This window comes from Cynocephalus volans, chromosome 4 (assembly GCF_027409185.1).
Source record: "Cynocephalus volans isolate mCynVol1 chromosome 4, mCynVol1.pri, whole genome shotgun sequence".
NCBI lineage: Eukaryota > Metazoa > Chordata > Mammalia > Dermoptera > Cynocephalidae > Cynocephalus > Cynocephalus volans.
The window spans coordinates 150,154,797-150,166,573 of record NC_084463.1 but is presented as its reverse complement, the minus strand read 5'-3'; the positions used below and the strand labels follow the sequence as shown (position 1 = coordinate 150,166,573).

The following is an 11,777-nucleotide window of genomic DNA, read 5'->3' as shown; positions in this document are numbered from 1 at the left end:
AATCCTTAAATTATTGTCTTGATTATTTCACCCACTAATTATAAATCTTTGATCAGAGCACATGAACAGTATGCACTCTATTTTCTCAGAATAAAATTTAAGATATTTTCTCCTGTAGTTAATGAAAATGTAATCATCTTTTGCAGTGCAAGGGAGAAAAAAATAAGGATTTCCTTTTCGAAAATCACTTATTCCTTATTGCTTCCAATCAAGACTGATATAATTTGCTATTATTTTTCCACCATTGTTCTAGATAAGTTAAAGATTAAGAAAGTGGCAATGTAGAGTGGAAGACAGTTTATTTGTGAACATATAATACAATGTTGGTAATCATTAAAATTAATTGGGGAATAAAGGTGATTATAATTTATCATAAATTTATAACCATAAAACCATTGCAAATCATTTATTGAACTTATACAAAATGTTGCTCAGTTTTCATTTTCCTTCCCCAAAACATCCAGAATTTCTTCCCATGATCATTTCTCACTTAATTTGGAAGTTTCATCCAGACACAAAGAGTAGAGAACACAATAAGAATATAAGTACCTCAAGTAAAATTTATGATAGGAGAGATGAAAGAAAAGATAAATACCATATTACCACATTTCCATCTTTGTTACTTGTGTCTGTAAGCACCTCTTATAAATATTATACTTATTAGGGAAATACCAAACCTTCCTAATATACACAATAGTCTTGATCTTCATGTGTCTGTGTAGATAACAATTAGAAATGCAATTAATTTGCAACAACATCCAAGTTAAAGCAGGGATATCAGCTCTCAATACTTATAACAACTCCATTATTTTACAAAGATTGCCTAGAGAGTTCTGATGAAGAGACTTGTCATATATCCTTGCTCACCCTGCCCTTTGAACATTTACAAAGAAGAAAATGAGAAATGTTGAATGCGAACATATCATCTCTATTCCTGTTTTCAGTATTCCATGAAGAAATCTAATATTTCTAAACATCTTATAAATCCATTCATTCCCCCTACATTGAAACTCTCTCTTGAAATTATATAGAATAGTAGCAACATCTTATTCAAGTGTACATTCCTTCAAGCACCTAACAATATACCTTTCAAGCATATGACAAAAAATAGTAACTCAAGAATATTTATTGAATAATTCACTTAATAATACATAATCACTTCCTGAACATTGCTTTTTTCTTTTTTTTTAATCCTTAATAAAACTTGTTTCTTTCTCTTTGTTTCTCATAAAAACGTGCCCATTTGCAAGGCCAAGTTAATATACCACACAATTATGAAGCAATCCCTCCTACATCCCCAAATGATATTAATGTACCTCTCCCACCAATCCTACTGTGTTTACCGAGATCACTACATTTTAAGTCCTAGAAGGTGAGACTAACTTTTCCCAAGTGCCATTTATTTCACCATGTTTACAACACAAAATCAGTTGTTCAATTTAGCACCTACGACCAGGAAACAAGAAATGAGGGAACTAGACTTTATGACACTTATTCAATATACCAGCATATTGTCCACACTATTATATGCTTTTTGGAACTGTCAATGAACTACATCATATTGTTAAGACTTTATAGGCAAAGTCAAATTCAAGGTAGTTCATCCTCTCTGCTTTATCAAGATGAGCCAAGTGTAGTCTCTCTGACAAGAATCACATATTTATTCCATTGTAAAATGTTTTCTCTCTTTGAAATCTATTTTTTAAATAAAATTTGATGCACAGTTCATTAAAAAAATAAATTCCTTCTGCAGAAACCAAATAAAATGGATGCATTCAATGTGAAAAATATTTTCTGTCCATTATCTTGCTGACTGTAACGTTGACATCCTTATTGCTCAGACTCTGGATCAGGGGATTCAACATGGGGATCACCACTGTGTAAAACACAGAGGCCACTTTGACTGTGTGTCTTGAGTTTTTGGAGTTGTGCACACAGTAGAGGAAGAGGACGGTCCCGTGGAAATGGTGATGGTGGTCAGGTGGGTGGCACAGGTGAAGGCTTTGCGATACCCATTAGCTGAATGCATCTTCAGGGCTGTGATAATGATGAGCACATAAGACGTGAGAATGATGAGCAGTGTGATTATTTCATTAAAGGTGGCAACAGTGAAAAGAAGTATCTGGGTGAGATAAGAATCAGAGCAAGAGACGGATATCAGGGACGATAACTCACAGAAGAAGTGATTGATTGTGTTGAAGCCCTGAAAAGATAATTTTAAAGCAGAGCACATGAGTGTTAAGGAGCATGCCACTCCCCAAACATATGATACCACCACCAGCATGACACAGAGTTTCTGGGACATGGCAACTGTGTAGCGCAGAGGGTTGCAAATGGCCGCAAAAAGATCATAGGCCATCACAGCAAATAGAATCAACTCAGTGACCACAAAGGTGCAAAAGAAAAAGAACTGCACCATACGCCCTGAGAATTAGATGGTTCTGTCTGCCACAACTAGGTTCAGCAGCATCTTGGGAGCAATGACGGAAGAATAGCAGAAATCCACAAATGAGAGGTGGCTGAGGAAATAAATACATGGGAGTGTGCAATTTGGGGTTAATTTTGATGATCATAATCATTCCGAGATTCCCGACTACACTGAAACTGTAGACTGCCAGAAATACCACGAACAAGGTAACCCACAGTTCCGGAAGGTCTGAAAAGCCCAAGAGTGTGAAAGTGGCCTCAGAAGATACATTTCTCTCTGCCAGAAACATGTTTCCCTTTGGTGCAACCTGAAAATCAGTCTTGGTAATAAAATATACAAAGTGATTGACACATAGACCACGTGTAACTCTTCCCTCTGTAGAACGTAAGATGAGACAAAATAGATATCTTGTATGATACTCATAGGTATTAATTATAAGGACAGGAATAACTGAACTTTCAGAAATAGAATTACTAGTAAATATCACTTGCTCAAATATTGCCTTATTAATTCTACCGTGTGTATCAAGTGTAATTTTAGAAACAAACAAGTGCAATAATTATTAACAAACAATTTGTGTGGTAATATGTAATCAAATCCTAATGTGAAACATTTAACTCATTTAACTTCATGAATTCTGCAAATCAGACATTCAAGTTAATAATTTATGGTTTTCAACAAGATTCCAATTGAACTGCCATATTTTACAGGTGAGTAAACAGAAACTTGATAAAGCCGTGACTTGCCCAATGACAAATAGATATTGGGTGAGCAGCAAACCCAGTTGCCTCGACTCCCACTGTTGTATCCATCCTTTTATGCCTGGCTCTGATCTGCATAATAGACAAAGATCATAACATTTTACTTCGTGAAGATCACATTTTCATACTTTACTTTGCTAAAACTTTTGATCAATTTTAAGATAATCTTTACATTATAAAACTATGAAACTAGTTTAGTGAAAGTGTTGAGGGCTTCAAAGATATTCTGAATATTCATGCCAAGATGAAATAAAGAGAATGGAATTTTTAAATAATTGTCACTATTTAGGAATAAGTATTACAAAAAAACAAACAAACATACATATTGCCGAAAACACTTCCTTTTCCTAAGCCCCTCTCCCCTCCCCTTGTATGTCACTTAGAACACTCATTCTCTCCCTCTATTGCCTGTTAACGATATGGATGGGAATCTTAAGGAGTCATTACATTCTCATGACATTCATGAGAGAAGTGTTCTTCATAGAGAGAATGCTGGGGTTTCTCAAATTGATACACAGGTAGGGTTGTCAGATACAATACAGGACCCCAGTTAAATTTGAATCTAAGCTAATGAATTATTTGCTATAAGAACATCCTAGATATTGCATGGGACAAATCATACTAAAAACAATTGCAAAATTTAACTTTAATTCAGCAACTTGGTTTTTTGTTTCCTAAATCTGGCTACACTATATGCCGTACAACTGAGAACCTTAGGGCAACCAAAACATCCCTGCTCATCTGGAGCTTTCCTAGTGTTAATACGAGAAGTCACTCACTCCAGAAACTCCATCAGTCTTCTCCCCTTTTAATGAAGACGTACTACTCAGACTAACATTTGTGGTAAAGACATCTCATGTTCTGCAGTATAAGAAATAGGTTCTAGATGTTCCAGCATTAAAGGTCTGAGGTCTCATGCAACACTGAGAGCTCTCCATGGCCCTATATGTCCAGATATCCAAGGATTTAAGGACCAATGTGAAGACATCTTTTCCAGTACATTTTCAATATTATAAAACTCTTTCTTATTGCCCTATTTCAGGCTTTCTAAACCTCAGCAGCACTGATACTCTGTGCTAGACTATTCTTTGTCATGGGAAGCTACCCTGTGCATTGTATCATGTATAACAGCATCATTGACTTCTGCCCACTAGATGAGAGTCACACTACCCCCACCCAGTGTTGAAGATCATAAATGTCTCCAGATATTGCCAAATCTTCCTTTCCGTGAGAGGAAAAAGGGATACACAAACTGCTTTAGTTCATAACTCCTGCTTTTATTTACTTGATTCTGGTATATTTCAGCATTTCTTCTGTCTGAATTCAACTGAAGACTAAGGTGCAATTTAAATATCATGATTCCTTATGACCCAAATTATATTATTTGGGTTAAAATTTTCTGTTATCTGGGAATCCAAGCAGTGTGGTATCTAAAATCTTCTTCCTTATAATATCTTTCCTTTTTTTTTTTTTTTTTTGGCTTCATGAGCATGTCCTGCCCTAAAATTTTGTGTAGACGTAGTCCTCATTACTATGTTTGTCCAGAAGACTCACTTTGTTACTTTAAATTCAATTTTAATTAAATACTTATCTTCCTTGAATATCTTTTCTAAAAGTTCACTGAAACAAAGGGACACATATTTCTGAAAACTGTCAGGTTCTTTTCATTCTCCAATTGTCAGGAAACAGCTGATCAGGACATTGTTACAGAGGAGAACAGCTCAGCCCTGTATAAAGCTCTGCAGAAAGAGCACACTTCCCATTCCCTGGATGTCCAGATACATAATGTCTTCACTGGCTCAAAATTTCCCCTAAATTAATATTCCATGAAGAAGTGATAAAACCTAAGCCATCTTCTACATGCGTGAAAAAGAATATCCATATTTTCTCAGACCTGCAAGCAAACCTGCTCTTGGAAAAGGCAGCTCCCTCCTGCCTCTGGAGAGCTTGTTTATGGGGAGATACTGAGACTTTTATTTCTTCTCCCACTCCCTGTTGCATCATGACCTGAAGAAAATTGATTGCCTTATTCCCAAGGGACCTCAAACAAGCAATTAAAATTAAGTACTCTTTCTGATGAAATTCTGGCTCTATTGGAAACCTGAAGAAAGACAACACTTTATTTAAACATTTTCTATGAATGTTACGGTAAAAGTTTAAATATCATCAACTTATGCTCTATGATTATATCCACAGTCTCCAAGTTCTTTTCTGCATAATGATAAATCATAACAATTTGTATCATTTTTATTTACTCAAAACCTATTTCTTAAATGTCTACAATACTTCTAAGTTTTGCAAACCTTAACTGTACCTTTTCACACTAACAACACTAGAAAAGCAGAGAGATTCTGCCTCTAGGTTCCTTACTTACTTACTTACGTTCCTGCCAAGTATATGAGGTACAGAACACCTCTTTATATATGTTGAGGTTTGGAATATGAATGTTTGGAATTTATCAGTATCTCCAGGAGAAGCTACATCTGGTGAGAACCAGTATATTAAGGTGTCTAGTGTTATTGCTAGCATTCCATTTATCCTATAGAAAAATATAAAGTCTACTCACAGAAGAATCTCTTCTTTGGTTCTGATTGATTGTAAAATTTTTCTCAATTCATCCAGACTCTGTAACCACTTAAAATCCCACATTTCCACAATTCTAGATTGTCTTCTTCATCACCACTTACATTTCTTTAGATCACATTATTTTCACATTTGTACTGTTCAGTGGCCTCCAAATTGGTCTTTATGTCTACAAATTTATTGTCTTACATTTCTGTCACACTATCACTAAAATAACTCTTTATAAAAGAAATCAGCTTGTATTTATGTATTTATTTGAATGTGCATAAACTATCTCTGGATGAATATAGTAGGATTTTTTGCATGACTGAGAAACAAATATATCATTTATTTAAAAAATAATTACATTAAATAAGTGTAAATTGAACTAAAATAAATAAGTGAAAGGTATAATGATTAAGTCATTCCACATTTTGTAAAGCTGAGTGACAGTTAGTCACTTATGCATTCATGTCCACGTTTCTAAAAATAGCATCCAAAGGCTTCTCTACTACACTTATTCCTTCTCTCTCTGCTGTTCAAATTTCAGTCTCCATAAACATAACTACCTATCTATGTACTGTGTTCTACATATGCCCACATTATGTAATGTCTCATCAAACTGGGCATCTTTAACTTACCATTCATCTTATTCATCCATCAAAACACTGCTGCATGTGAAACTTTCCATAACACATTTTTTGACTCATGCAGACCAAGTTAATTATTCTGTGATAGCCACAATGTCTGGATACTAATCTTTATTTACCTACTGTTCAGGCCACTATGTGATGCAGCTACTATCTGTTTATGCATTTGTGTGGCTTTCCCTCTTACTAGGGTGTGGTTTTCTGGAGTTCAGGAACAATTTCTCTTTCACCAGTGTGTTCTCACATATTTCTATATCTACTTAAGAATGGATATGTATGAACATAGCATTAAACAGAATCCTTAGCCTTATTTCCTTCATCTTAAATATTTTCATTATATTGTTGGCAGTGAGACTGTGCCTACTGTTGAAGACCATGTCTTATTATTAAAACTAAACATAGATCACAATTCTTATCTTACAGTCTTCTGATATTTTGTCTATACTATACCGACTTTGGTCCTTTGGTATAAGATTAAATAGTCATATTTGGGACCTCTTGAGTGAGCTATGTAAATTCATTTTACAGTGCATGGTGGTTTGGACTCTATTGTACTTTTTCCTGCCAGAAATCTAGAGGAAGCATTGGCATTTGCCTGTGATTGGATATACCTTACAATTACTGGTAAATAAATTGTTGTGCCATAGTTTAGTCAGCTAAGTATATTTCTTGTGAAAATGTTTGATGATGATGAATTTGGCAATACTTGAACTCTTAAATGCTAATGAACATAGAAGAAGGATGCATGGCAAGAAATATTTCAGAAACTTGGAAACGCTGCCCTCATCTGCATAACTATGATCATCATGTCTATATGAAGGCCTAATTTGGTAGTAAAATGGGATTTATTCTTATGAAAGTCCTGTCTTTCAAAGTAAATGTTATGAGGCTAGAGACTGTAGGTAGATTTGTCTTCAGTCACTGGCAGTGACATAGGCAAAATCTGCAACAGAACCTGTAATGTTGTTTGTCTGCTTGTTTGTTGTGTATGTTCTTTAGCTAAATATCATCACTAGCTACATAAAAATATAAAGCAAAAGCACTCTTCTTCAAAGCTTATATCAATGTTATTAATACTGGAAGCATAAAGTGTGTTTTGCCATAGTCCAAAAATATCCTGAACCAGCTCTTATTCCTACATATTTAATACTTAGGTTGCCTACAACATCAAAGTGGTTCTAAAAGAATTAAACAAGTTACTAAATTGGAACACATTTTAGAATATGGACAATTTTAACCCTGGAATTTATTTCCACTGTTTATAAGAAGTCTACTTATTGACATGTTTAGTTCATTTTTAAATTCTGAATATTACTTTTTGCTGGTTGTTGACTTTTCTGTTGAAAAGGACTTTTTAGTCTGCAGAGAATAAATGCTCATATGGTTGAGTTAATTTATTTCTTGGAGTGGGACTATTAAATAAGATGAACTGATGCCAAAATATTTATAACAAACTCTGCAATTTTTTGCCATTAAAGGTGATATTTAATCTTCTTCTAATTGAAGTAAGCCCTCCCCATACTGAGAATTACTATATGCAGCTAGAGGCACAGTATAGTTCTGTCCATGTATTACTGTAGCAATGACTGATAGAGGAGAAGTAAGACATGGTGCTGTCTTGCATAGCACCAATGGGTCCCCCAGATAAAATCTGTGTTTTTACTGTTAAATTGCATTATAAAACAGTATAACCAGACTCTTTATTAAAAGTTGGGGTTGGAACTACAGATGTCTTTCGTGGCCTCATTGAAAGATTAATGCTATTAACGTAGTTTATTTAGAAATATATGTTTGTGAATGAAATATTACATTCTAGGAGGGAAGGAAAAATTCTCAACAATAATTATATGACATTGTTATATCATTTGGGAATGGGAGCTGAACAATTACTTTCTATGCATTCATTCATTATCTTTAAAAAAATATGAAAAGATAAAATCATTAAATTTAAAACTTCCAATTTTACATCAAAATCATGTAAATTTGAGATAAAATATATAATACACTCAGATTTATTTTTATTGCATTTATTCTTTAAGTTGCCAAAAACTGTTATAAATACTTAAAAAAATACACTACTTATTACACAGTTTGCCTACTACCTAAAATTAAATGATATTACCAAATTAGATTTTTGCATATCTTATCATTCAGAATTAATGTTTTTATTTTAAATTTGAAATGTTCTGTAAATCATTATGAAAAACATTTAGCGCCCAGTGTAAATATAAGCAAAGTGTTGATCAGAAACCTCACAGAAAATAATTGAAAATATCTTTAGAAATTAGATGTTTCAATTTTATAAATTCCTCTTCATTTTTTTTTTCTCTTTTGTCCTTAATTTTCAGGTGGGACAAAAATAATTTATCCTTTTATAGAAGTCAGCATTAGGATGTCTTCTTCAGCTATATTATATCCAAAATATACTATTATAGAAATATGTTTCTTTAGGAGGTGGGCTTATGAGGAATGGGTCAATGGACGCAAAGAATGATTGTGTATTGTAATGATGAATAAGCTTACTATACTGATTTAAACACCACACGTTGAACAAAATTATTGAAAGTCAACACTGTACCCCAGATGTATATATCATAAAAATTCTTGATGATTTATTTGCTTTGAGCATACTATTGTATTAGACCCAAGACATAAAATTTAGAAGTAAAGAACAAGATCTACATGTTCATGACCCAATCAATTCACAATTCCTGAAAACAATTGAAGTGCTATAAATTTATATATGAATAACAATATGTATATCATTAATCCAGCAATATTTATTCATCTATCCACTTAATAAAAAGAAAAACAAAACTTAGCATATGCTAGTGATAAAGAGGAAAAAATGTTAAAAACCACTTCCTCCAGTGACTTTATTTAAACACACATTAACTGAACTCTTTCTAGTTGTAAGTGAGTACTCATATGTTGCCAAAATTTAACCTTAGTAAAATGCTATGAGGTTAGCAGTATTAGCCGATGTTAAAATGCAGGACACTGAGGTTTGAAGAAGTTAATTTTCTTGACAAATTAAAGAACCTCAGCTGTAACACCTATCCTGGTTTTCGTGAACTCAAGCCTACTACTCTTCGAACATTATTATGGAAACAAGAAGAGAAGCTTCAGTTAAACAAGTAAAGGCAATATTGAAATTGACATAAATCATAATGGACTTACAAAGAAAGTGTTAATAGTACATATAAACAAGCAATGAATGAAGAGATGTGGTTTAGATATGTGGGTCAAGGGTGAAAAGGTGGGAATTTCCGAAAGACCAAAGGCACATGTAAATGACATGAACAGGACTTAGAAGTCCATTTTTCAGCGAAAGTAATCATTTCACCCACAATTGATTGTAGAGGTAGCATGAAGGGATAAAGTGGGAGAAGAAGCTTAACTCAGAAATCTTGCTACTCATAATGATACTTTTAAAATGATATTTATGTATATGGAGAGAGAGAGACAGAGACAGAGACAGAGAGAGAGAGAGAGAGAGAGAGAGAGAGAGAGAGAGAGAGAGAAACACTAATTATGTCCCAAGAATTATTCTGGGCTCCATGTACATTCCCCAAATTTGTAATTCAATTTTCCTAAGATGCCTGTGAAATAATTACTCATTTCTCTATGCATCAAATGGCATAGTACCCAAAGTTCCATAGTATTGGACACTGCAGTAACAACAGCAACAAAAATATTTTAAAAATATAAACAATAAACATAAAACAAAAAAATGAAAAATACATATACATATGAGGAATTCCCATTATGTGCACACACTGTTTGAAATGGTATTATCTTCATTATAAAATAACATAAATTCAATTTTGAAAGAAATGGTAGTTTCCACGAGGATTACCAAAGTAGAGTGTGACTGTATGATTCTTCATTTTACTTGTGAAGATTCTACAACGGAATAAATATGTGTGTCTTAATAGTGCCACTACCCATAACCATTTAAAACATTACAGATTGAAGAAAAACAAAGAAGCAGGCTGCCCATTTTGATATATAGTCAATCATACTCGTTTTAAATTTAAGATACACAAAGATAAAAGAATCAGAAAAAGTTACTCATTACTACCTGGATCCATCTCTTCTGTACATTCAAATGCTACAGCTCACCTCATAACCCCTCCCCAAGCCTCCACTTCTGAATTCTGAGTCTTTTTAACTTCATCTTCTCTAATTATATATTTTAGATCCAACCACATTTGTGAGAGCTCCTTTCACGTCCCTGTTCCTCAGGCTGTAGATCAGGGGGTTCAGCATGGGAATCACTACAGTGTAGAACACTGTGGCCACTTTGTCAGCATCCCCACCATTGCCTGAGCTGGGTTGGTAACAAATGAAAATGACTGTTCCATGGAAGACAACAATGGCTGTGAGGTGGGAGGCACAGGTGGAAAAAGCTTTGCACCTTCCCTCTGTAGAGCTCATCCTCATGATGGTGACGAGAATAAACAAGTAGGAGGTGAGGATGATCACAATGGTCATGATCTCACCAAAAGTGGCCAGAATGAAAAGAAGGACCTTGTTCATAGTAACATCAGAGCAAGCAAGACAAGAGAGGGGGGAGATCACAGAAGAAGTGATTAATCACATTTGATCTATAGGATGGGATCTCAAGAACCAAGCACAAGTGAATCAGAGAACACACAAATCCACAGAGGTAGCAGCAAGATGCCAGCTCTCCACAGAGCTTCTGGGACATGGAGACCATGTAGAGCAGTGGGTTACAGATGGCCACAAAGTGGTCATAGGCCATCACAGCAAGTAGAAAGGACTCAGTGACCACACATGTGCAAAACAAGTAGAATTGCACCATGCACCCCAGGAAGGAGATGGCTTTGCCCTTGTTTGACATATTAGCCAGCATCTTTGGCCCAATGGTTGAGCAGTAGCAGAAATCCACAAAGGACAAGTGGCTGAGGAAAACGTATATGGATGGGTGTGTGGAGTCGAGAGCTGACTCGAATTAGTGCAACCATGCCCAGGTTGACCAAAACCGTGACTCCGTAGATGAGAAGTAACAGCAGGAAGAGGAAGACTGTCAGGTCAGGGTCATCAGATAATCCAACGAGAATGAACTGTCACAGTGCTGCAGTTCTCCTCACCCATGTCTCCACTTTATTTGGTGTTGGAGGAAAAAACTAAAAATTATTCTACATTACATGATCAAAATTTAGTTTTGTCTTTCTCCTATAAATAGACATTAGAAGAAGTAAGATAGTTAATTTCATTGGCCAAAAATAGGACTTCTTTTGTAAAATTTATGTAAAGTTCAGAGAGTGTATAATACAGATGCATAAACCTGACAGTATATTTCAGGAATCATACAAAAATGCTAACATTTATAAGAACTTCTCCGATACT

At 34.6% G+C, this 11,777-nt stretch overlaps 2 pseudogenes; both read right to left on the bottom strand.

Moving 5' to 3' along the window:
- Window positions 1-1,775: 1,775 nt before the first annotated feature.
- Window positions 1,776-2,717, bottom strand: LOC134377312 (olfactory receptor 5D16-like; annotated as a pseudogene).
- Window positions 2,718-10,586: 7,869 nt separating this feature from the next.
- Window positions 10,587-11,522, bottom strand: LOC134375711 (olfactory receptor 5L1-like; annotated as a pseudogene).
- Between the last annotated feature and the right edge of the window lie 255 nt (window positions 11,523-11,777).